This window comes from Pseudophryne corroboree, chromosome 1 (assembly GCF_028390025.1).
Source record: "Pseudophryne corroboree isolate aPseCor3 chromosome 1, aPseCor3.hap2, whole genome shotgun sequence".
In the NCBI taxonomy this organism is placed as follows: domain Eukaryota; kingdom Metazoa; phylum Chordata; class Amphibia; order Anura; family Myobatrachidae; genus Pseudophryne; species Pseudophryne corroboree.
In genome coordinates this window covers 1,213,381,309-1,213,408,586 of record NC_086444.1, presented here as the reverse complement: position 1 = coordinate 1,213,408,586, position 27,278 = coordinate 1,213,381,309, and the positions used below count along the sequence as shown (strand labels likewise).

Genomic DNA, 27,278 nt, shown 5'->3' with positions numbered 1-27,278 from the left:
TTAGTTAAACAAACAGACAGACAGATAGATAAGTAGATAGATAGATAGATAGATAGATAGATAGATAGATAGATAGATAGATAGATAGATTAAAAGAACTTGACTGAGAACATTTTTTTCATGAATGATTTCTAATATGAGTAAAAATTCATACTGTCTATTAGTAATAAAATAATATGCTTATGTATCTAATTAATATTGTGCTTAACTGAATGTCTGCAATTATTTTCTTATTAGTAAATTATTTTTTGTATTCAATTCTGGCCTTACTAATATGATATAACATTTGGGATAAAATATACAGCCCAATATTCCAATACTTGAAGATATTATAGCAAATATCTCTACAAGCACTGTGCTTTTCCCAGTGACACTCATATACGCCGGGATAAAAGTCACCCAGACACTGCAGAACACCAGCATGCTGAAAGTGATGTATTTGGCTTCATTGAAACTATCTGGCAAGTTTCTAGCCAGGAAAGCTGCAATGAAAGTCACAGCTGCGAGAAGCCCCATGTAACCCAAGAGTATGGAAAATGCCAATATTGAGCCTTCATTACACTGTATAATAATTTTATCTAGGTACGTGTAGCTGTTACACTCTGGAAATGGAGGAGATACACATAACCAAATGATACTGATTACAACTTGGATAAATGAACAAATGAAGACCACACAGTTGGTAATTTTCACTCCAATAAATTTCCTCCAAGAACTTCGAGGTTTTGTTGCTGTGAAAGCCATGTAGACCATTATAGTCTTGGCCAGAATGCAAGAGATGGCTACTGAGAAGCTGATCCCAAAGGAGGTCTGCTGAAGCATGCATGTTATATGTACGGGACGTCCAAGAAACAGCAGTACACACAGGAAACTCAGCATGATGGAGACCAGAAGAAGAAAGCTCAGGTGCTGATTATTAGCTTTGATGATTGGAGAGTCCCGGAATAAAATGAAGATTACCAAAATAATTGATGTTTTAATGAATAATAACATAGAAATAATGGATATAATGAGAGCTGTTGGGTCATCCATGTAGGATAGAAATTCAGTTGGCTTTGGAACACACTGGTACTTGTCATCTGGCCAGTGGTCTTCTGGGCACTTCTGGCATGACGTTTTGTCTAGAAAGATTATAATATGTAAAAAAATTAAAAGACTGTTTTATCTTAAGAACTACTGCATACATTTCATGTTATAAAGGACTTAATAGAAAGAAAAAAGATTAATTGACCAGAAATGGACATATTTACTTTGACATAGACAAAATATATAATCTTATGGACCAGAGTGTGCATGGATAATAATATTATTATTATTATTATTATTATTATCATCATCATTATCATCATCATCATCATTACACTTTATTCCTAAGACCCCACAAGTTGTCCACAACACCACACATAGGGCATGCAATAAGATAGATAAGTCATACACAATACAGTAAAAACAAAAAAAAACTAATACTACAACAATTCTCAACACAGCTGGGAATTAGGATGATGTGGTAGAGAAGTAAGTGGTGATAATATGAGGGAGCTTATGATCTATAGGTTAAGGTGAAAGACAAGTAAAGGTGGGAGACCAACACATCACTTACCGTGTCTGTACAACACTATTCTAATCAATAGAGCAGGAAACTAACAATTATTAATTTATTTCTAATTCCAAAAAAAGGATAGAAGGAAGGAAAGAAGAGAGTTTTACTGAAGTTTTCCACATAAAACCATAAACAAGCAGTTTCATATAATGTGAGGAATACAAACCTTTGCACAAATGCACCTTGCGTTAATATACTGTAAGGAGTGTTGATTAGATGTATTTGCAGTGTTCTCCCCAGAATTTTTTCTTGGATGATGATGTAATCTCCAAGTGCCCACAGATAAAAACATTGGCAATATCCCAGGTTCAGCCTGCGGTGCGAACTTGTTTCAAGCCAATGGTGGTCATTCAGACCCAATCGCACGCTGAATTTTTTAGCTGTGTGATCCGGTCTGAACAGCACATGCATGTGGCTCACAATGAACATCACCAGGCAGCGACGAATCTAAAAAAACAAAGCGATCACACCAGTGGTCGCAAGAAGATTGACAGGCAGAAGGCATTCGTGGGCAGCAACTCGCTGTTTTCTGGGAGTGTCCAGAAAAACGCAGGCATGCCCAGCCATTCCGGAGGAGGATTCCTGATGTCACCTCCAGTACGTATCATCGCAGCGGCTGAGTAAGTCCTAGAACTTTTGTTTGTGCAGCTCATTGCACAGCAGATCGCACCCCTGCAAAGCGCTTACCCCCTCCCCTGTAGGCGGCAATTGCCTGGTCATAGCAGTGCAAAAAATAGCCGGCGTGCGACCAGGTCTGAATTAGGCCCAATGTGTGACACGACTTGAAACCCATGTTCAGTGACCCGGGCTGTACCCGTGAATGCTGTGTAAAAGGTGTATTACAGAGTTTATTGTGAATGAAGATACAGTACATAGGAAACATTCTCACCTGTGTTATTGGATATTTCTCCTTCAGAGCATTGCACACATTGAAAGCAGCACTGGTGAAAACCTTTTTTTTTGAATCTCTCCTAAATCCCAAAGGACAATCTTGAGAACATATAGACACAGGAACCTAGAATACAAATATAATAAAGAAGAAAATAAATATAAAAAATAAGACTGAAAGACTGAAGATTACACATATTATTATAAACATTTATAATTTGATCAATTATGATGATCTACTGTCTGGGATTACATGAAGAGAAAGAAGGATTTGAGCAAGGCTACATCCACGAAGGATCTGGGGTTTGTTCTTCAACATATTTGGAACAACCTCACGGCATAGTTCCTTCAAAAACTTTGTGTAAGTGTACCTAGAAGAATTAATGGTGTTTTGAAGGCAACGGGTAGATACACCAGATATTAAAACACACAAAAAAACACACATATATATATATATATATATATATACAATGGGTGTGGTATGTAAGGTCGACCACACTTGGGTTGACAGACTCTAGGTCAACCACAATTGGTTGACCGTAAGTAGGTTGACATGGTTTCTAGGTCGACAAGGACTCTAGGTCGACATGACATAAGGTCGACATGAGTTTTTTCATCTTTTTTGGTGTAATTTTCTCTGTACAGTGACCGGGAACCTCAATTAGTGCACTGTGCTTCAGGCAAGGCAGGTTACTATTCCCAATTGTAGTCCATATGGATCGTAAGTATGAAAAAGTAAAAAAATTTAAAAAAAGTGATAAACTCACGTCAACCTTTTGTCTTGTCGACCTAGAACATGTTGACTTAGAGTCCCTGTTGACCTAGAAACCATGTCGACCTACTTACTGTCGACCAATAGTAAACAACCTAGACTGTGTCGACCTAAGTGTAGTTGACCTAAAGACCGGATAACACATACAATGTACCAATATATAATCATAATGTATCAACGATACATTTATTTTGTTTTTGGCCAATGGACTCTCTAGTTATGATTATATTTTGGTACATTGTATGTATATGTGTATTTTTGTGTGTTTTATTTTACTGGTCTTGATATGTGTTATATGTTTATTATGTGTAGCTGGTTCGTCCATGAAGTCCGGCTCCTGCAATCCTGTTTGTGTCTATTTTGTGTATTGATGTAGTGATTTATAGGCAGTGCTTTTACTGTATTTAACTTGTACTCTTTAGCCCCTGTGATGACATTACATTTGCTCCGCCTCCAGTGGTATGAGGCATCTGTCAATGTAGCTATGCTCCCTGGCATGTCACTTCTGGTTGCAGCGGGTACATTCCAAATGGTATCCGGACTCCATGTCGACAACAAAAAGGTCGACACACCGTAGGTCGATGCCAATTGGTCGACATGCCTTAGGTCGACGTGAACAAAAGGTCAACAGGAACAAGGTCGACATGGAAAAAGGTCGACATGAGTTTTTTTATGTTTTTTTTCTTTTTTCGAACCTTTTCATACTTAACGATCCACGTGGACTACGATTGTAACGGTAATCTGTGCCGAGCGGAGCAGAGCGAAGGCACCATGCCCGAAGCATGGTGAGCGAAGCGAGCCATGCAAGGGGACGCGGTGCACTAATTGGGATTCCCGGTCACTCTACAAAGAAAACGACACCAAAAAAACATAAAAAACTAATGTCGATCTTTTTCCATGTCGACCTTGTTCCTGTCGACCTTTTGGCCATGGCGACATTATGTCCATGTCGACATAAGGTGTGTTGACCAATTGACATCGACCTAAGGTGTGCCGACCTTTTTGTTGTCGACCCTGAGTCCCAGACCCTTCCAAATAGTGATGGGAAATCTAGTTCACTTTGATGATTAGTTCATTATGATCTAGTTCACTTAAATGATTAGTTCAGAAGATTAATTTATGTAGTTCATTTCACTCACTGACTCTGAGACTGAAAGGAGTGAATGGATTTAGAACTTGTCTATACTATTACACATAGAGTATGTATTTCAAAAACTAGCTCATTGCAGGAGTTACAATCTTATTCAAATCATCAGATGTGTTTAATATGTCAGTTTTTTTTATATTTAAGAAAAACAATAAGTTATAGAGCAACCTTATAGTAACATGTTTATCTCTGTAATATTAGTCCCAATGTTGGTACAAATTTTTACTTCATAATATACAAGTGAAGGACCCAAATTCAGAGTAATGTAATAAGTTTTTTCTGCTTTTAAAATACAGTTATTAAAAGAAAAAAATTCCCTTTGCCCCAATGTAACAGACCTTAGAGAGAGATAAAGTGGAGATGTTGCAAAGTAACCAATCAGCTTCTGTCATTTATCTTCAACAATATATAAAGTGACATAAGCTGATTGGTTGCTAGGGGCAACTGCTCTACTTTATGTCACTTGAAGGTTCATAGTACATATCCCCCTATGTCTTGTGTTGAGTAATCAGACCCAACAGGATAGCATGCAGCACTCAGCACTGTGTCTTTGGCTGAGTGGGAGTGACAGTGTACCTCCTGACCTAATATGCTAGGTGAATTAATCATGGCTATATGCAGTACAGGATCAGCTCCATAGCATATGCCTGAGCACAGGAGTGCCACACATGGTAGCTTAGAAGTACTGTACCGACTTGTTATGGGTGTATGAGTAATTGAGCCAGAGATCTGATCAGTGTTCTGTATGAATCAGTGAACTACTGAACTACCTGCAAGGAGAATGACTCATGAGTCATCAGGACAATGCAGTTCAGAATCAGCTCCATACAATCAATGCATATGTCTGAACACAGCAGCATCACACATGGTAACTTAGAGGTACTGTACTGACTCATATGGCTGTATGAGTCATTGAGTCAGTGAGCTGATCAGCGATTTGTATGAATCACTGAACTGCTGAGCTACTTGCAAGGAGAATGACTCATGAGTCGTCAGGACAATGTAGCTCAATCAGTTTCACAGAGTCTACTCCATGTATGAGCACAGCAGTGCCACCTGTGGCATCAAAGATGTACTGGCTCATAAGTATTGCTAAGTGAGAGCTGAATAACAATAGTGCTTCTGCAGCAGCACCTACACAACATCCAGCAGTAGATTTAGCACAGCAGTATTCCCAGGAACCAGTAGTACCAGAAGCAGCAACAAGTGTTTGGACATCTGGAGTAATAGGACAGTGATTATATCATAGAAAGTTGAGCAGCATGACTACACATGCTCACTCACAGACACACATGGACTTTGGCTAAGCAGTGCAGAGGCTATTTTTTATTAGATCTGTATTGCTGGGCTGTGTTGTACTTTTAACTTTCATTTTACAGCCTCAGATTCAGGAAGTGAAAATCCAGTGAGTGAGACAGTGAGTAGCCTAATGCAGATGCTGGCTCTATTCTGTCTGTGTCTAACTCCTCCAAACCTGTTTTACTCCCTGATTAACTAATCTTTGCCAGAGCTGTGAAATGAACGAACTACAGTAATTCACTTTGAAGATTAGTTCAATTTGAACTAATCATTCATGAACTACCCATCACTAATTCCAAGGCGACCAGAAGTTGGCCGTGCATTCCAGGTGGAATGCGGAAGTTGAATTGCACTCAGTGGTCGGATACAGAGCAGCGACTTGCCACAAGTTTGGTGCTGTAAGTACATTAGGGAGATAGTGGGGGTCCTGAGCTTGAAAAGTTGTCAGTATGGGAGCCAATATAATGTTATAGATTTGGTGTGTTAATGTAGGTGAAAGCACTGTTTACTGTGACATCATAGTGACATGGTTTACGTACTTTTGGTGTCATTTTTTGATTGATGGTAAATAAAGAGCCAGGGAGACAATGCCAGAATTGATACTGGTTTCCTTGGATGTGGATGTGACAGCTGGTGTGTGTAGTGTCCCCCAGATGTCGGTCATTTTATGACCAGAAACATTTGAGATTATACAAATTATGCTGTAATTGAACTGAGTATATGCTGTCTAAATAGTAAACTCTTTTGCTAATTATATGAAAAATTCTGGTAAGAGCCCCATGTTTTATTTCTAAATTTGTATACCTCCTATGAGTATCTTTGGTGACACCCCAGTGGATGGACATTGAATATATGAGTGTAGGCATGCCTACAACCTGCATGCTAAAAGGATGTCTCATGTGGCTGGCTTGAAAATGACCCGGTAGGGTCGAAACATTGACACATATTTTGATGTTGCTGATGTCCTAATAAAATCTTTACACTTTATTGGATGGTGAGTGCTCTCTGTAAAGTCTTTTGGACTTTTACTGTCTATATTAAATGGTAAAGCCACCTGCATTACCCTGTGGAGCATCCATATGATGCCTTACTGAATATGAGTGCAGACACGTACATGGATATATATATATATATATATATATATATACATGCAATACGTTATCAAACAACTCAGTGGCAGCTGATATTTCACTGCATGTTTCTGTTTTATGGATAAGGAGAAGAGAAGACAAACACTGTTTCCTGCTAATAAAATATAATACAATACATTGGAAAAAATATGTCTTTAGTATCACTAAGCAGACTCAACTAAATCCACTAGTTCACCTACGCTTAATATCTCAAAGTACAGGAATCATCCACTTTTTATCCTCTTTGTACGGAATGTCATATTAAGTCTCATTCTGGCTTCTACTGTCTGAAGATTTGGTTGAAATTGCATTTTTTTTCTTGTTAACTATGATCTTTGCATGGATGTCTTTTTGTGATTATTGGCTGTATGCCTTCTGATTTGGTCATTTATTGTATCCATGCACTATTTATACTTGTGAAAATATTTCCCTGTATGTATTTGTATGTATATCTGATACGTTTTGTTTAGTGCTGTGAAATCTGTGGCATTTTCTAAAAATAGATGATGATGATGTCAATCTTAGAAAGGTCAGGATAAAAGTAGAAATTACTGTATGACGTTAAGAAGCCTAATGTCTCTACACTTAAATTACCATCTTTCCACCTCTCCCTCTATGTTGATAATTTTCCTATTATTCTGTTCCCAAAGTCATATTATTTCTCACATAGATTTCTGCAATTTTCTTCTTTGTAGTCTTCCAATCTCACTCCTCACCACTCATAGGGGGTAATTCAGACCGATCGTAGCAGCAAATTTGTTATCATTTGGGCAAATCCATGTGCACTGCAGGTGTGGCAGATATAACATTTGCAGAGAGATTTACATTTGGGTGGGTTATAGTGTTTCTGTGCAGGGTAAATATTATTATTATTATTATTATTATTATTAATAACAGATTATTATATAGCGCAGCATATTCCGGTGTGCTTTACAATTAGAACAACAGTAATATAACAAAACAGGGCAAAAACAGACAGACATAGTGGTAGCAAGGCCCTGCTCACAAAATACTGGCTGCTTTATTTTTACACTACAAGTTAGATTTTAGTTTGAGCACACCCCACCCAAATCTAACTCTCTCTGCACATGTCATATCTGCCCCCCCCCCCCTGCAGTGCACATGGTTTTGCCCAACTGCTAACAAATCTGCTGCTACAATCAGGTCTGAATTACCCCCATAGTCCATAGATAATGCTGCTGCCTACACAATTTTCCTCATTCATCACTGTACTTCAGTTGCCCCTCTCTTGCCAGTTTATCCAGTGGTTCCTTATCCCTCTTAGAATCTTCTTTTCCACACCTAAAAAGCATATAATTGCCATTTAAAGAACAGTCTATAAATTATTATCGAGTATCAAATATGGTGGCATTTATTTTTCTTCATCACACAGGGATACTAACTTGACCATGTTTCCAAAATATGATTTCTGGTTCTGTAACCTTTTCTCCTTCAGGAGATGTAGAATTACATTTCCCAACTTTCCTGAGGTAAAAACGTTTAGCAGATATCATTGCATAATTATTAATGTAGTAGAATGTTGTCATTTCTCCTTTATCATTGAAATAGATTTCTTCTCCAGTGGGATCTTGGAAATGAAGTCTTTTTAAAATGTACTGGAGGAATGAATATATATATTTGTCAATATTTTTGTAAATTAATTATATTAGACAGCAGTAATGTATATTTTAATACATAGGGTAGAATAATTGTTACTGCATATTGTATTTTACTCCTCTATTACAATTGTTTATAATGGATAAAAATGTTCTAAATAAATGGATATAGTAAATCAAGTGTCCTTCCTATACAATTTAGTATAGGGTTACTGAAAACAGCCACATAATCACCTGGCATAGCACAAATGCCAGTAAACCAGGAGCTCATTGACTGCAAGAAATAAATGACATAACCATGAATATTCCACATGACCCAGGGCAAGATTAACAATGGGGAAATGGGAAATGCAGGTCCAGAATGCCAGAAAAAAAATAGGCCCACCATCATGACAGCATTGTGGGGACAACCCACCCAAATAGCCACAAGGTTGGTCAAAAATTTGAACTATTACATTTGCATTTTTATTTTAGTCACAAAATTATACATTTTTCAATTTTATACTTATTGGGGTTGATGGTGTATGGGGCATAAGTATTTATTTATTTATTTATTATTTATTACCTGTTATTTATATAGTGCACACATATTCCACAGTGCTATACCGAGAGAATATTTGCCCATTCATATCAGTCCCTGCCCCAGTGGAGCTTACAATCTATATTCCCTATCACATGTACACGCACACACATTGACACAAGGGTTAATATTGTTGGGAGCCAATTAACCTACCAGTATATTTGTGGATTGTGGGAGAAAACCGGAGTACCCAGAGGAAATCCACGCAAGTACAGGGAGAATATATAAACTCTGCACAGTTAGGGCCATGGTGGGAATCGAACCCATGACCCCAGTGCTGTGAGGCAGTAATGCTAACCATTACACCATCCGTACTGGACCATAAGTACCCAAACTGTACTAGCCACATCCACACTGTACTGTGCACAGAACCTCCACTTCTAACAATAAAACCTTGATCATTTTCTGCCCTAGGCCCATGTGGCCCTTATTCCAGCCATGATTTGAACATCAAAGAAAGCACCAGTCCAATCATAAGAACACTAGCATTCCGCTGCTGAATGTACATCTAGTACCTTACATAACATAAAATAATCACTTTCATTACAAATGAGCAATCTGATCATTGCAGACCTGCCCAACAAATGTAACCATGCATTTTCAAAACACATAAAGACAAAAACAGTTCTAAAAAGGACATAATTGTACATATACTAAAATTTGTGTTGCAGACAAATTTATTTGAGATTGATTTCGGCTGGCATTGGCCGTTTTTTATTGCAACTTTTTAAAATCAAAATTGGAAATTTACTAAGCTACTGTGTTTATGGAATTAGAGTTTTCTGAAGACATAGGGTTGGTGATGGGTAGGTGGGAGTGAGCATATGTAGTGTCTAGTTTGTTGAAACAAAGATCTGCTCAGGTTAAAACCTTTAGATGTGGATCTAAGGTCTATATCTCACCCATAAGGGAACAAAAAGGGGTATTAAGGGGGCTCCTATAACAAGGCACAATCCAAAATCTAACCACTGGGATTTTCTTCATACAGCCAATCACTATTGTAGATAGACAAAGAATAAAAAGCCAAAAGTTACCCTGATTTACTGGTAGCTAGGAGCCTGGAAAATGCCAGACAGTATCATGTTAGGAGCAGGATTCCTAAAGTCTTTTGCATAGTCAGATAAAAGCATAGGTCACTTATCGCACAGATCAGTTGAAAATGATCACGATCAGCAAATTTGATTGGACACTGCAAATGTATTTGCTTTGATTGTATGCAATTTGATTGCATTACATTGTGATTGCATTATCACGATCTCATAAAGGTCACAAGTTATATTAACATTGGTAATGTCTAAGGTTATGCTTTAAAGGTGGAGTTAGCTAAATTTATAAACTTAAATATTTGCAATTTAACATAATAAACATGCTTTTAGGAATCCAGATAAAAATTATTTGTGTACTCAGTACGTAAACTGCGTACTGTTTTTACTTGTTTTGTTTCTTATTTTAATAGTATGCTCCCGGTGATCTTGCAAAGATGATTGCATTGTGCTGCTATTAAATATGATCAAAACAAAGTTATTTATTTATTATTATCCTTTATTTATATGGCGCCATAAGGGATCCACAGCGCCCATTACACAGTATATAATCAAATGAGCAAAGAAGAAAAAAGTACTAACAGTTCAAGACAATATAGGACAGGTATAGAAAACCTGAGGTTAGGTGCCATCAAAGGGAGTATGGAGTATAAGATAGTGTAAGTAAGAAAAGGAAAGGCACATGAGAAAAGGTCCCTGCTCTTGCAAGCTTACAATCTAAAAGGTGAGGGGCTAACATACCGGAGTGACACAGAAGGGGTAGACAGTGAGCATAGACAAGAGTGTTGGGAGGAGATTTGGCTGGATTTGGTGAAGAAGTGGGTCTTGAGAGTCCGTTTGAAGTTTTGTAAAGAGGTGAAGAGTCGGATGGGACAGGTAGAGCATTCCAGAGATAGGGAGAAGCATGTGCAAAATCTTGTAGGTAGGAGTGGGAGGAGGTAATCAGATGGCAGGAGAGACGGCGTGCATTATCAGTAAAGAGGACGGGTGGGAATGTAGAGAGAGATAAGTTCAGAGAAGTAAGAGGGAGAAGAGTGGGTGAGGGCTTTGTAGGTGAGTGTGAGAAGCTTGAATTGGATTCTGAATGGGAAGGGTAGCCAGTGACGGTCCTGCAAGAGAGGGGATGTGGATGTAGTAGGTTTGGTGAGGAAGAATAGATGGGCAGCAGCATTGAGGATAGACTGAAGTGGAGAGAGGCATTTTTGAGGGAGGCCAGAGAGGAGGAGATTGCAGTAATCCAATCTGGAGATGACCAGTGAGTGGATTAGGGTCTTAGAAGCATCCTGGGCTAGAAAGGGATTGATCCTGGAGATGTTTTTGAGATGAAAATGGCAGGTTTTTGAGAGGTACTAAATGTGTGGTTTGAAGGAGAGGAAGGAGTCAAGGATTACTCAAAGACATTGCACTTGGGGGAGAGAGGAGATAGTTGTGCCATCAATGGATAATGAAATTGTGGGAGGTGAGGTTATGCAGGAGGGAGGGAAGATGATCAGCTCAGTCTTAGACATGTTAAGTTTAAGAAAGCACTAGGACATCCAGGAGGAGATAGCAGAGAGACAGTTGGAAATATGTGTGAGGAGAACAGGGGAGAGGTCAGAGGAGGAAAGGTAGATTTGAGTATCGATATTTTAAGTCAAAAGAGCTAATGAGCTCACCTAATGAGGATGTGTAGAGAGAAAAAAAGAGAGGCCCAAGAACAGAACCTTGGGGGACACCTACTGGTAGAGGAAGTGGGGGGAGGTAATTAGAGGAGACAAAGAAGGAAGGTCAGTAAGGTCAGAAATATAGGAGGACAGCCAGGAGAAAGCAGTATCTCGCAAACCAAGGGAGTAAAGGATTTGCAGGAGGAGAGGGTGGTCTACAGAGTTAAAAGCAGCAGAGAGGTCAAGGAGAATAAGTAGAAAGTAGTGGCTCCTGGATTAAGCAGCAAGAAGGTCCTTGCAGAATTATGTGAGGGCAGTTTCAGTGGAGTGCTGAGGATGGAAACCAGACTGGAAAGGGTCAAGCAGTGAGTGGGAAGAAAGAAAGATAGTGAGGCGGTTGTAGACAATACGCTCAAGGAGTTTGGAGGCAAAAGGAAGAAGAGAGATGGGTAGGTAGTTGGAGAGATTGGTTGGATCAAGGGTAGGTTTTTTTAAGAATAGGAGAGACAAGTGCATGATTGAAGGCAGAAGGGACACTGCCGGAATAGAGTGAGAGATTGAATAGATGGGCAAGATGGGAACAGGCATAAGAAGAAAGAAAGCGGAGAATGCAATAGGGAATAGTGTCAAGTGGGGAGGTGGATGGGGATGAGGACCGGAAAAAAACCATGACTTCCTCTCCAGATACAGAGAAGAAAGGTGTCAGAGTTGGTAGGAGGGAAGGAGAGGGCGGTGTCGAGAAATGGAGGAGGGGGATTGCTCAGGATCCGGTGGGATGTTATGTACTGACAAATGGATCAATTTTGGATGTGAATTAGGTGGCAAAGTCAAGAGCAGAAAGTGGGGGAGTTGAGGTAAGGGTGGGCAGAGGAGTGAGTTGACAGTGGCAAAGAGGCACCTGGGGTTTGTGAATTGGGAAGAGTTGAGGTTTTTTAAGTAAGATTGTTTAGAGAGGGTAAGGGCAGCAAAGTAGGATGAGAGCATACATTTATTGTGGAGCAAGTTGGCCTTATTGCGTGATTTCCTCCACCGTCGCTCAGCGGTACGTGATCATTTTTGCAGATATCTGGTGCATTTAGTGTGCCAGGGTTAAGGTGTTGATCTGTGAGGGTGAATACTGGTTGGTGGGGCGACAGAGTCAGGAGCAGAGGTAAGGGATGCATTGTAAAGGGAAGTAGCTTGTTCAGGGCATGAAAGAGAGAATAAGAGAAAGCAGTGAGTGAAACAGGGAATATAGGGAGTTGATGTCAATAGCCTCAATGATATGCTTAATGATGGCAGTCTTAGGTAGTAAAGATGGAGAAGCAGATAGAGACAGTAGGTTAAAAGTGAGCAGGTGATGGTCAGAGAGGGGGATCAGGGAGTTAGAGAAATCAGAAAGATGACAGCGGTGAGTGAAAACCAGATTCAGTGAGCTTCCACTTACATGGGAGGGGGAGGAGGTCCACTGGGAGAGGTCAAGACAAGAGGTGAGGTTAAGGAGTTTAGATGCAGGTAATTTTGTGGGGTTATCGATAGGGATGCTGAAATCGCCTAGGATAATGGAGGGAATGTCAGAAGAGATGAAGTGAGGAAACCTGGAAGCAAAGTTGTCAAGGAATTTGGAGGGCATGCCAGGGGGCAGTAAATGACAGCTACTCGAAGATGAACAGGATGGAAGAGTCATATGGCATGAACCTCAAATGTAGAGAATGTAAGGGATAGTTCTGTTTGTATAGGTTGGTATGAGTAGCTAGAGCAGCGGTGGCCAACCAGTGGCTCTTGAGCCACATGTGGCTCTTTCTTTCTTCAAATGTGGCTCCTAAAACACAAAGTCACATGACCACAACAGATCCGGTAACCACTGCACTCCACAAAGACTCGCATCAGCACTACGGGGACATAGAATTGAGGGAGCCAGATACTAGAGATGAGACTCCCACCAGCAAACAGAGTACACATAAGGGACTGCTGCAATGGCATGAGTTGGTGGAAGCTGAAGTGACACGAGGGTGCTGGCAGGAATGATATATGGGAAAACTGGCTGGAGTGACACAGGAGGGTGCTAGCAGGAGTGACACATGGGGGAGCTGGCTGGACTGACACAGCAGGATGCTGGCTGAAGTGACAGGAGGGTGCTGGCTGGAGTAACAAGAGGGTGCTGGCTGGAGTGACACATGGGGTAGCTGAAGAGTATTATGTGAATCTGGCTTTTCCAATATATTTTATGTGGATCTGGCTTTTACAATAATTTTATGTGGAAGTGCCCTTTTTTAATGTATTTTATTTCGGAACTGGCTTTTTCAATGTATTTTATATGAGCGGCGTGGCCTAGCAGGCACAATGCCACGCCCCATTTTTGCATGTGCACCTTCTACTCGATGTTGGCTCTTTGATGTACCTAACAAATTTTTGGGGCTCTTTGTCTCTGACTGGTTGGCCACCCCTGAGCTAGAGGGTAGTAGGATCCCAACACCACCACCGTGGTGACCCCCGGGTTGGGGGATGTGTGAGAATGTGAGACCCCCTGCAGAGAGAGCAGTGGGAGAAACTGTGTCAGAGGGGGTAATCCAAGTTTCAGTAATGGCTAGGAGATGCAAGGAATTTGAGATAAAAAGGTCATGGGTGGGGACCAGTTTATTACAGACAGATCTGTCATTTCAGAGGGCACAGGAGAAAAGGAAAGAGTCTGTGGGAGTGATGTGAATGAGATTATCAGGGTTGCTGTAGCAATGAGGTGAGTTGGATTTAGAAGACATGGATACAGAGGATGTAGTGAGGGTGCTGGCTCCTGGTCTAGGAAGGGACACTGCAGCAGTTGAGCATGGAGGGTGTAAAGTGTGGTACAGAGGGGTATGAGGTGAGGTAGGTAGAGGAGGGATGCAGCAGGGCAGAGTGGTGGATGATTGGGCCGAAGGTAGGGTAGAGGTAAATGACAGTGGGGTGTCAGGGGAGGAATGGAAGTGAGGCAGTGGAGTGGATGGGAGATAAAGGAGGGGAGAGAGGAGGAAATGTAGGAGACTAGGGGGATAGTGGTGGGAGCAGGGGGCAGAGAAAAAGGATAGGGCAGAAAAGCAAAAGGTAATTCAGACTGGATTTGCAGGTATGTAAAGACAAAATGATATAGGTTCAGCATGTGCATGAAGATGTTTGTGAATACTGCAAAAGAATATACAAGTAACTGAAGGAGAAATAAAAATTGTAAGTGTGTCCAAAAACATGGAAATACGGTGCTTATTGTCCAGGTTACACAGACAGGATTTGTTAGATGTGATAAGAAGGTGAATTCACAATTGTCCCAATGAAGAGCTTTGTGATCCTGATTATGGATGGAAACTTGATCTTACATATGTTCCTTTCTAAAACTGAAATTAAAGAATGCACTATCTAACCAGATTATACAGGTCTTTAAGAGGAAGACTGAGGCCATACATATGGCTGGACACAGACTCACTGGGACGTTGAGTTTTTGTGATATCCTAACCCTTCACCCTGATTGTTGCCTTTTAATGTTGCAGTTTGTTTACAGTTGTGATGTCACAGTCTTTCTCATTTTGAAATGTATAAAACTCCACGCCTCTGGCTGTGAAGGTCAGAGCATTCTGTATTGAAGTTTAAGGCAGTGCTGTCCATGTGCATGCATGTTGTAGTCTAAATTCAGGAGTGAAATAGTTTATACTAAACAGTGGTCCAGAAGTGCTTGTAAGATTCAAACAGAGAAATAAAGTTGAGGAGCACCACTCACCTTCTGTACTGTAGTGTTTAGTGGCTACATTACTCAAAATATATTGATTGTTGCTACTATACTAGTGTAGACGTCATTATTGGGAGAACTCAAAAGATACCTTTATGTAAACGCATCTCACTAAATTTTGGTGAATCAGGTTTATTAATTTACTATAAGGAGGTGTTGGATAATACTGAATAACAGAGGATCTCTTTTGTGTTATTTCTTCAATGCTTTGAGGATCATAGGACATCCCTGCGGATACATCTAGGTCAATAGAATATTTCTGAATCTGACAAGCGTTTGTGGACCACTCTTTTGTATAACAAGTATGATTTTCAAGATTGTGTGCCCTTTTGAGTTGACACTGAGCTGTGGTCAGGCACTGCAAGGTACTCTACTCCATAAACAGTATATTGTTTATCAGGAATGAAATCATCTGAAACTGGTAAAGGGAGGATTCTACCCGCCTAAGAGAATTATTTTACTATGGCTGAGTTATTATAAAATTTGACAGAATTAGTATAAATAATGTATAATTAAATATGAAATAATTTGATAATAAACAGCAAATGAAGTGAATTTAAATATTGTTGTTTTTTTTAGAAAGATTCCTGTAGACTTCACAACTCAAACCATCCAGGCTGGGTGCCTTGGCAGATTTTACTTGATTTATTTCCAGTAAATACTGTACTTTAGTCAGGGAAATTGCTGCTAAAGAGTGAATGTCAACACAGGGTGCAATGATGGTAACAGTAATGAATCTCAGTCTAACAAATGTGATGGAAGAGGGGAAATAGCTTGAGACATGTGAGAAGCAGGATAAAGGGAATGTGGAGAAATCTGATGTGAGGAAGAAGGAAATGCTGGGTCAGGCTGGGAGAACAGATTTTCATAAAATTTGCTCAAAGTTTCAGCAATATGGGTGTTGTTCTTCATAAGAGAACCATCTGTTATGCAGAGGGTTTACACAATCGAAGAGGCTTTTGTGCCATTAAAAAGATTAATTATGACATGGTCAGTTTTGTTGCTAAACGTGTGGAAAAACCAAAAAAACAAAAAAGATATTTGTCACCTGTATTCTGTAAAAAGTCATCAAAGTGGAATTTGGACATGTAATAAATATCTTTGGTTAGAGGACAAGGGTTGGACTAAAACTATTGGATGACCTCAGTCAGAGGATTGTATTTCCACATAGGAGGTGGAATATTTCATATAAACTGCTGAGACGTAAGAAACGATGGCTATTGCCATTGCCGATTGCCAAAATAGAAGAGGATCAGGCTCAATGTGGGCAAGGTTATTCATTCTATATTGTTCCCAGTCTAACTCAACCATGTTCTGTAAATTTAAATAATGAGAGAATTGAGAAGGGAATCACAATTGTTTGCTGCCTCCTGTAGAGGCTATGTGGAAAGACAATCATATGTAGGCATGATCCGAGATACAATATATGGTTTGCTACGCAGAGTGAAGTGTAGCATAATACCTTACTATGAGGTTCAGAGCTCACTAGAAATGTATTCCTAGTATGACTACCCCTTGCAAGTTATATGTGTGCCCAGCAACTATTGCCCACTGAAAAACCTGTAATTTGGTTATCTCTGCTGGGGCTAGGTGAGTTTTCTAGAGGAATACTAAATCCAATTCTCTTGGATAAATAAAGGAGGATTTTATGTTTATTTATTGTTTTTGGTAAAAAGTGGAAGCCTCCAAATTTAAAGAACCATGTATTAGTGCTGTCATGTCATAGTATTATCCAATTTTTGAGCAATGTCAGAAGAAACCCCTTCTGGGGAGGAATCCACATGAGGAAAAAGACACAACAAAACAGACTCAGATAATTTGCCATACATAAATATCATTTTGAAATGGGACCCAAAACAGAGTAAACAACTAAAATAATAAAGAGAAAAATAAATACATAAAAAAGAACAAAAAAAAATACAGTGGTTGTCTAGGAATTCTAGTAAACCAACAGGAGATAAACATCGCACAGTACAAAAAAGGATCATAAGAGGACTTAGCTTTGGCCTGTCTCAGCAAAAAACTCTAGGTGAACAATTAGAACAGTTAAAGACACATGGCACACCTAAGTACATAAAAAAATTAAGTTAAATATTATATACACTACTAATCTTGTGAATCTTCAATACATAGAGGAGAGCAGGTTTATATATGACTGACATTACAAATAAAATAAAAGGAAGCTTGTTGTTAAAGAGATCATACATTTAGAATAATTATCAGGCAAACAGTGAACAGTAAAATAAAGTAAAAAAATAATAAATAAGATATATTAGCAGACTTTATGCACATATAAAATCCAACAACACATTTCTGGAATAAGGGCACAGGAACATAAAACCCTGAGTTGTATAGGTCAAACGGATATAATGAAATCTGTTAGGAGAGGGAGCAGGTTGTAGATAAGACATACTGTATATACAGACAAAGTCAAACTTTCTTCCCGCAGAAAAGCAGCTGCATCAGCAAGAGAGTCATAGTACTTATGGGAGGACCCTTCATAAATGCAAATTTTTCATGGGTATAAAAGAGAGAATGTGTGCTTTTCATTAACTATTTGGGTGCATAGGTTAAAAAAAGCTTGGCATGCCCTGGTGAGCTCAACCGAGTAGTCCTGGAATACAGGTATGAACAGTTTGCATCCTTTCCAGGTGAGATCACAAAATTTAGGAGAAGCTGAACAGAAGTCAGTTTTATGTACGTATTTGAGGCATTTGAAGAGGGTCAACTTGGGTTGGGTGGAAGAGAAGGTAGGTAAGGGATCACCTAATGAACTTTCTCAATTACCAGGTCATGGCATTAATCTTCAATACAGAGCAAGGGAGGCACAGTGTTGTGCAGAAATGCTAGGTCCTTAAAGATTTTAGGTAGCTTCAAAAGTCTAGTGTTATTACATTAAGACTGGTTTTCTAAATCAACAACTTTATTTTAATTTTGGATGATTTATTTATATAGACTTTTAACATCCTGCTTGAGATCAGTTACAGGGTCAGACTGGCCTGCCAGGGTCCAGGAGGATTCACTAGTGGGCCCTGGTGATTTATAGCCATACACCCTTATTCAAGGGTAGGCACCTGGCACATTATCAGTTCACCACCAGTGCTAGACTTACTAATGACAGCTGCTTGCCAGAGCCAGGCAGGTCATCAGGTGTCGATAGATCTGGTAGTTACAGGCAGCAGGAATCTGGTGGTGAAGAGCGGGCTGCTGGGGTCAGGTGTTATCAGGGGGAGTAGCTTAGCAAGATTGCAGGCTCTTCCTACTTTACAGGAAGGAATCCTTAACAGCTCACTGACCAGGCTGCCATCAAGGGGTGAGGCAGTGGGCACGGCGGATGACAGCTTGTATGTATTTGTGTGTTTGAGTCAGTGTTTGTAATAAACAGCAGTGCCAGATTGTTGCAATTATGTCAGAGGTGGTGGAGCCCAACCATAGCCAAGCAAGTACACAGTCACAGAGGAGTCTGGAAATCTTCCAGAAGGTGGTTCTGTGGAGACCTAGCAGACTGATACCCCTTTCACATCACCAAAATAGCCCAACATATTAACCCAGAGGGAGTTGCGATTTGAAAGGGCCAGGTTGAAATATCCTGGGTCGAGCAAAGTTTTAATTATAGTACAGATTATATTATATTTAGCCTTTGACCTTTAGCATTAAACTGTAGTTGCCACGCTCTTGACAATTATATTACTCTGGGCATTCCCAATCTCAGTCTTCAAGGCACACAAACAGTGCAGGTTTTAGTGATATCCAAGCTTCATCACAGATGCTGAAATCAAAATAACTGAGTTGCTAATTAAATCATCTATGCTGAAGTATGGATATGACTAAAATATGGACCGTTAGTGTGCCTTGAGGACTAAGGTTGGAAATGCCTGCTCTAATCTACAAAGATCATTTTTTTATCACTCCTGGTGTGTCTACCCTATTGCATACAGATGGAGCCACGCTTATTTGATGCATCTCCATTGTATAGCAGCGTTCCCAGCGTGACTAGGCGATCCGTCCACCTAGTCACGCAGAGAGCGCACAGAGATGCTCCCATTCAAGTGAATGGGGTGCGTGCGCATCATGGATGCACGTGCAACCAAGATGCAGCAGTAGCCATGCCTGGGTGAGTGCGCCCAGGCACAGATGGAGCCATGACTAGTGTGGCTCTATATTTACCTTTTTGTTATTTGCCAAAAGCTATAGTCTCCCTTTAATACAGTACCATTTGCAAAGCACTGGTCCAAGTACAGATCCTGGGATTATTCCACTGGTAAAACGTCCCTCCTGTGACTGCTCTCCATTTACTACAACTCTCAGTTTTCTATACTGCAACTAAGATCTTATCCATTTAACCATATTTTAATCCAGTCCCAATATTTTTGTTTTATTCAATAGTCTGCAATGTGGGACACTGTAAAAAGCTTTACTAAAGTCTAAATAAGTAACATGGTTTTGATGGGACCCTATTCTGAGCTGCTGCATTTCTAAGGTTGCAATTCTGATGTTGCTATTCTGAGGTTGCTGTAATCACCTCAGTTTATGACATCTCTTCTAGGGTACTCTATGTAGCCCTGGGAAATTATACTTATTGTGCCCATGATATAACCAGTGTAAGTTATTTCATATAATGCCTACACAAACCCTGCATTATGCTTATTGTGTGTTCTAAGTATTTTTTTTTTATTTCTGTGTGGCTTGTCTATTACTCTATTACTTAAATCTTCTGTATTATGTGCATTGTTACTGATTAATGTAAAATGCCCTGAGTCCTGTTGGAGAAATAGTGCTATATGCTTTAAATATAATAATAATAATAATAATAATAATAATTATTATTATTATTATTATTATTACATCTTCTCCCCCTCTTGTATTACTTTAGTGCCCCAGTCACAAAGTCAATAAGATTTCTTTGACATGTTCCCCCCCCCCCCCCCCCCAAGTAAATTCATGCTGCTTGGGATCCTGTAAATTACTGGATTTCAGATATTCTAACACTATTTCTTTTAAGAGAGTTTCCATAAATGTCCCTAATACTTATGTAAGGATCACTGATAGGTAATTACTTGTCTCTTCCTTGCTGCCACTTTTGTGCATTGGGACTACTGTACATTCACTCTTTTCCATCTTTTCCAGACCTTTGGAATCACTCCTAGTGAATGGTTGAATAATTTTGTTAATGATGTTAACAGAACCCCTTAAAGCTCTTTTGGTATCCCTGGATGTATTATATCTGGCCCCATTTGTTTATCCACTTTCAATTTTGAGATTTATTTTAGGACCTTTTACCCTATAAATGTATTGTAATGCATCTGTCTTATTTTTAGGACTATCCTTGCAAATTACAGATATGCCCTCACACATCTATGCTGAAAACTGCTGTATGGCATGACCGTGGCAATGCCACACCTTTGTTGTGCTATAATATGTACACACCTGCAAATGTAACCATGTAAACCATATATAACTATGGGCAGCAGGTGCACACCTGCTTTCTTCCTGTGCCCATACACTGTAGCTGAGTCCCCCTTCTAATGTAGTTCAGTGGGAGCATCTTACTCCCATTGCCTGTGACCACTTTGCATTCTGAATACACAGTAGTGTAATAGCAGAGTAGGTAGCCTGCATATTGTATGAATTGAATGGAGAAGTTGCAATAAGATGCACATGACTTTACTGGACTGTCATTTCGACAGTGATGTGCGGGCATCACACATGCATTGAAATTATAATTTACCAATGAATGCTGGGCTTCAGGGGCTGCCTATTAAAGCAATGGAAAGGTCCAGAAACAAGTACAGTAAACTCATAAAGTTAATACTCTCGTAATATGAAAAGTTGCACATGTATATTTGTGTAATTAGTAGAACCTACAGATTTTTCCTCATTTTGACTGTATATCTGTGTGCATGTCTGAAACTATATTCAAAGTGTGACAGAACTTGTTTTGGCAAAATGAGAAAGAAACTGTGGATGTTAATTTTTACACAGATATACAGTACAATCCAAGTGTCTCTTTTGTGGGAATCAAATCCTAGCTCACGGGCATGGTAACCATCGGTGATACCACTATGCCAAGAAAGCTATGGAGACAGGTGACTGACACCTGCGGTGACCTAGTGATGTTGCTTATTGCAATTTTTTATAGTGCTGTGTGTCCCAACTCTATCATTGAATATAATGATTTTTTTTCTTTTATAGAGCTGTGTAGAACTTTGAACTGTGCTTTTCTTTGTGTGCTTTGGTGACACGTCTACAGATGTTTCCTCTTACATCCTTGCTGCACACTGAACAGACCTTGAAGTTAAACCAAGCCACAACAGGACTTGGTAGTGCCGATCACCTTTTTCCATGAAAATGCTTCTTATATACACAGTAATGCCTTTATTCTGTTTGTAATAGAGGCTCTATCTGTATCCGAAATTAAATGTTACAGTGTTTTTCAGGAAAACAATGTAGCAGAGCATTTTGTATGCAAATACAGTCACAGTCACATACAAAATATAGGCATGCTTCCTATCATTTTAATCAGCAGAAGCTGCGTGTGCATCCTATTTCACTACATTGTGTCTATGATGCATTTTCGTGGCAAAAGACTCAAAAAAAGAGGCTCTGCACTACCGAGTTCTGCCACAGCATGGCGCAACTTGAAGGACTGTTTAGCATTACTTCAGCAAGGATGTCAGAGTGCACATTTGTGAGGTGCATTTATGACAAGAAAAGACGGCCAACATTAGCAGAGCTGCCCGGCAAATGACGGCTCACTCACGCCAGGCATCTCTCAATCTCTAGGTGTAGGCACAATGCTAACATGCCTTACAAATGAATGTGCCTTCTGTGGCTTCTGGGTTCTCTTCCCCCAACCAAAGCCAGCAGGAGTCATTCATTTACATACAGTAGTGTACCGGCCTTATGGTGTTTGTCATTTACTAAGAAGTGCACCTAGTCCTTGAAATCATAAGTCTCACATTGAAAGGGATTAGTGCTGGGAGAGGCAGCATATTAAAGCAATGGGGAGGCCCAAGATGGAGTACAGTAAATTCAGTCTCATGAAGATACAGTAACACTTATAATTTGAAAATTCACTTTTGTATATCTGTGTAAATATTAGCAACCAGTTTTTTTCTAATTTTCCCAAAACAAGTTATGTCATACTTTGTATATAGACTCATACATACAAACAGATCAAAATTAGAAAAAAAATTGTAGGTGCTAGTTTATTACACAAATAAACAATATGGCTTTTCAAATTATTAGAGTGTTATCTTTAAGAGACTGAGTTTACTGTACTTCTTATCAAGCCTCCTCATTACTTTAATATGCACCCTCCCCACCACTAATCCCAACTCCTCCTTTTTCCTACTGACTGGCCCAGTCTCCTCAGCTTTTGCCTTTGCACATTTGATTACCTTCTTAAGTGCCCTACACACTTAAAGATTATCTGTCCAATCTTTCTGGTTGGAACAAAAATCTGGTAATGTATGGGAGCAAATGACAAATTACTATTTGCTTTCAAACACTGGACAACAGACAAAAATGGACTTTCAATCAAATTGGTTAAGTTTGTTTCGTTAAAACAATTGATCTTAACAACCATTTCTGTCCATTTTCTGGATTTTGGGAGCAAATGGTTGATTGTCATTTGCTCCCAGACATTGCCAGATTTTCTTTCCAATCAGACAGATTGGAAGATACACCTCTTTGTCTTCATTGCTCTGCTTATTTCTTTAAGAACATTCTTTTTGCTTTCACAATACTCACTAATTTATTTGTAAATTGCACTTGCTTCCTTTTCCTTGTGATTTTCCTGACACTTTTTATAAAGTTATGTTGCCTTTAGTTTTGCACTTTTTTACATTTTTCCCACTTCATCTATCATCCTTTCATGTTCCTCCACTTTGCCAAAGAATCACTTACAAATGTTCTATCTCTACTAAGTCATCCTTCCGAAAACCTAACACATTTGTTTTTATGGTGTAAATTGGTCTCTGTCTTTATTCTAAACCACACTGCTTAATCCCAGGTTTTGAAACACATTTTTTTTTTTGGGGGGGGGGGGGGGGGGGGGTGGAATGCACTCACTAATTGTAAGCATTAGTGTTGCTACCATGCTTAGACTTGTAGTGCCGCAAAGAATATAGAGACAATGCAGATGCACATTCTGAACCATTAGAACACTGATAATAAAAATAAATATTATAAATTATGCAAATTTTGCATAGAGTAAAATTGAGATCCTTAGCTAGCATCATTTTTGGCTAAAAATATGGGCCCATCTACCCCAGCCAATTTACCTTTTTGGGTGGTACCCTAACAGAGCATGAGACCCCCTGGACAGCCCAATCCAACCACCCCAAGGCTTCACACTAGTAAAATGTATCAGTTTAAGTTTAATAAGGAGTAGCAGCTAAGTGCTAAAAGTGTTACAAAGGTGAGCAGGAGTAGTTAAAGAGCAGGATAACTTGCTTGATGAATCACTAATCATTGTGTAAAAAGTCACCATCATTTTCTGAGAGAGTAGAGTCTATGATGCGCATGTTAGCACACAGGCTTCTTGGCCTTGCAGCCCCAGCTACCATTGTCCATCTGAATAAGATGGAGCTTACTTAGCTAGCTCTCTGCTTTGAACATCACAACTAATAGTTGCAATGTTGGATCCCAGCTTGCAATATCAGCAGCAGTGCTGGCATTGCTGCTACATGCAGGAGGCATCTTTTCTACAAGACGTCTCCTGTGTATCCATCCTTATATCAGACAAAAATGTGAAGCTGCTTACAAGTAGCCTTGCATTTTCTTCCTTCTCTTTATCAGGCCCTAACACACATTTTTAGGCAAAAAGACACATAAAAGCTTCCTGACACCAGCAGATTTGCACTGTACCTGTTGTGAGAAAAGACGGCCTGTTTGGTGTGAATGCAGCCATAATGCAGGAGGACACATCTGAGTTGAATGAAAGCACACATAAGCCTCTTTCTATTTGTACAGTATATTTTGCACTGAGCACTATCTGGTTGGTGAGTGCATACAAAGTAACGAAAAGTAGAATGCTTAAGGCCATTAGCAGAATAAGTAATATTAAGTTAAATCCATCTAACATTATTTTAATAAAGTGGCATTATATAATAATTACATTACCTTGTGCATGTATTTAAGATTTTTTCTGAAACTCTCCTTGTGATTACTGGGTGCATACAAATGCATTTCATGCAGAGAATGTGCGATAGCATAGACAGCTTTATAAATTTGGTAAGCTATTCCGAAGCTTTGAGTATAGTATATAAGGTTGCCAAGGTTACGTAATTGGACACTGTCATTACATTTCTGAAGTTTAATCTTATACTCATTTGTAATGATTCTGTTCAGTAAAGAATCTGAGGTTAAGCAGTCCATGTAAGATGCCAGAATATGCTCAAGTAAAATGTCATTTGGGCGATTGGTACGGCTAATCTCTTCTAAGAATCTCTTCAATTTCGGAATCTGTTTTGTGGGGGGTGAAAATGCAAAACCTCCATGCAAAAATGCTTTCCATTTTGCAGATAAAATTGTATGAACATTCACACTTGCAGGTAAGATGAAGGTCTTCTCCTGGCCACCAGTACATAGCTTTTCAATAAAATATATTATGGAAAATGTAACTGTACCACAGAGTACAACAACCTGTGAGGTTGACTTGTTAAATACCTGTCTGCTCTTCTCTGCCTTTCTCTGTGTTATTTGCTCAAACTCATCTGCTACTTTAATAATGTACTCAATGCATACACCATGTAGAGAAGATACTTTCTGTAGCTCCTGACTCTGCATTTCCCCATCATCATCATCAGAGGTAACTACACCAATCCATGTCCAGCCAAATTGTCTGAGTAACTTAATGATAACCAGGTACTGGGTCTGGTCACTGGGAAGAGTTTGGAAAAATGATGGATAGATTTTCTTGTTGGTTAGAACAGGATCTGTTGCACCATAACTTATCTAAGTGATAGAATGAGGAGAGGTTAACAGCATTACTCTTGAAGCCATCAAATATGGTAGGAGAGTAAATCAGCATTATAAGATATGTATTATGAATGTGTAGTTGTGTGAGACAACAGCTGGTAAGGCTGTGGTCGATCATTATTAAGGCTGTTGTCGATCCATGTTATCTGCCTACTTATGTTCTGCTTGCATTATACAGATGGAGCCATGCTAATTGTGGCTCTGTCTGCGACTAGGTGAACCTGGCAAGGCACATCGTGGGGAAGGAACAGGGCGCGCGTGCTTCGCAGATGCACACATGCCCCAATCAAAGTGAAAGGGGGCGTCTCTGTGCGAGATAAATATATATATATATATATATATGTATATATATATATGTATTAGAGATGTGCAGGTTCAGATTTATTTGGTTTTCAACGCCAGAAATAACGTGTTTTAATTTTTTTGGATTTTTCTTATTGGCTAACCAAAACATGGGACATCCGAGAGACAATAAGATGCCGTTTTGAGATCCAGGTAAATCCAGGTAAATCTGAATGTACACATCTCAGGTAGCCCCTAACGAAAACCACATTTGGTTGAAAAAGCTGTCAGGCAGCAGCTGTAAGTCTGTCTACTATGAAATTCCTTTCAGGAATAAACACATTGTTTTTTTTCATCTAAAACACGAGTGCTGGATTTTTTTCTTTTTCTATGCCCTGGGAAAAGTGAGTGAGATTACAGTATTTTTTACCAGGCACCGCCAATTCTTGTTTTTTCATTTCTTCTGTCTGAGTGCTGTCTCACCTGCTTTATATATATATATATATATATATATATAAAAATAGCGCAAGTGTATGAATACACACGTGTTGCTGTACTTTTAAAAGGTGAGGGTGACTTCTGTAGAGGATAACAATACAGAAGAACAAAAACTGTGGCACTCCAAAGTGGATCAAAAAGGCAGTATAACTTGACCTTGAAAAAGGTCAATGCTAGGACCAAAACATCGACTTCTACACTGGGTTAAGTGAGTTACTTTTAATAGTGTAGCAAGTCTGGTGAGTGCTTCCCAATATAAATTGAATATATATATATATATATATATACACACACACAGAAGAATAAAAACTGCGGCACTCCTGAATACAAGTAGAATGAGCTTTTAGTAGACAATGTCATACATTGTTATACGCTCAGCAGATAAAGTCGGTGCTATTGTGGTACAGAATATTACAGTTTACTGCCGTCAACTGGCAGAGACCACTAGTTATAAAAAACTGGGAGGTGATCCCACTCTGCAATATTAACTTGAACTAGTTGAGATCTTATAACAAGCCAAATCCGATGGACTTCTGAAGGATAAATTATTTTTGGCCCTGCAACAACCACATCCAGTCAGCCCGATACTATACATGGTCCCTAAGATCCATAAAGATTTAACTTACCCCCTTGGACGACCTATAATATCTGCATGCAATTCCCTCAATCAACCCATTGCCATGTAACTTGACAGCATTTTACAACCTCATATTATCAAAGATTTATCAAGGATAACACTAGTTTTTTAACACGTCTAACCAGCATTGAAGGAATTTCACCAGAAACCATTTTGTGTACATTCGACATTAACAGTCTCTATACCTCAATCCCACATCAAAAGGATCTGGCAGCAGTCAGATCATCTTATATTCAAGAAGGCATCAAAGATTTGGACATCGATCTATTCATAAACAATGGCAAATTCTATAGACAACTAGAGGTGTGTGCGATGGGAAGTAATGTAGTGCCTAGCTATGAAAAATGTTTCATGTTTAAAGAAGAAGAAGCTTTGTTCTTTGTTTCTCCAGATATTCACAGTCCATCAAAACCTGCATGCGATATA

At 39.3% G+C, this 27,278-nt stretch overlaps 1 pseudogene; it reads right to left on the bottom strand.

Moving 5' to 3' along the window:
* Positions 1–222: 222 nt before the first annotated feature.
* On the bottom strand, positions 223–27,004 carry LOC135051755 (vomeronasal type-2 receptor 116-like; annotated as a pseudogene).
* Positions 27,005–27,278: the final 274 nt, after the last annotated feature.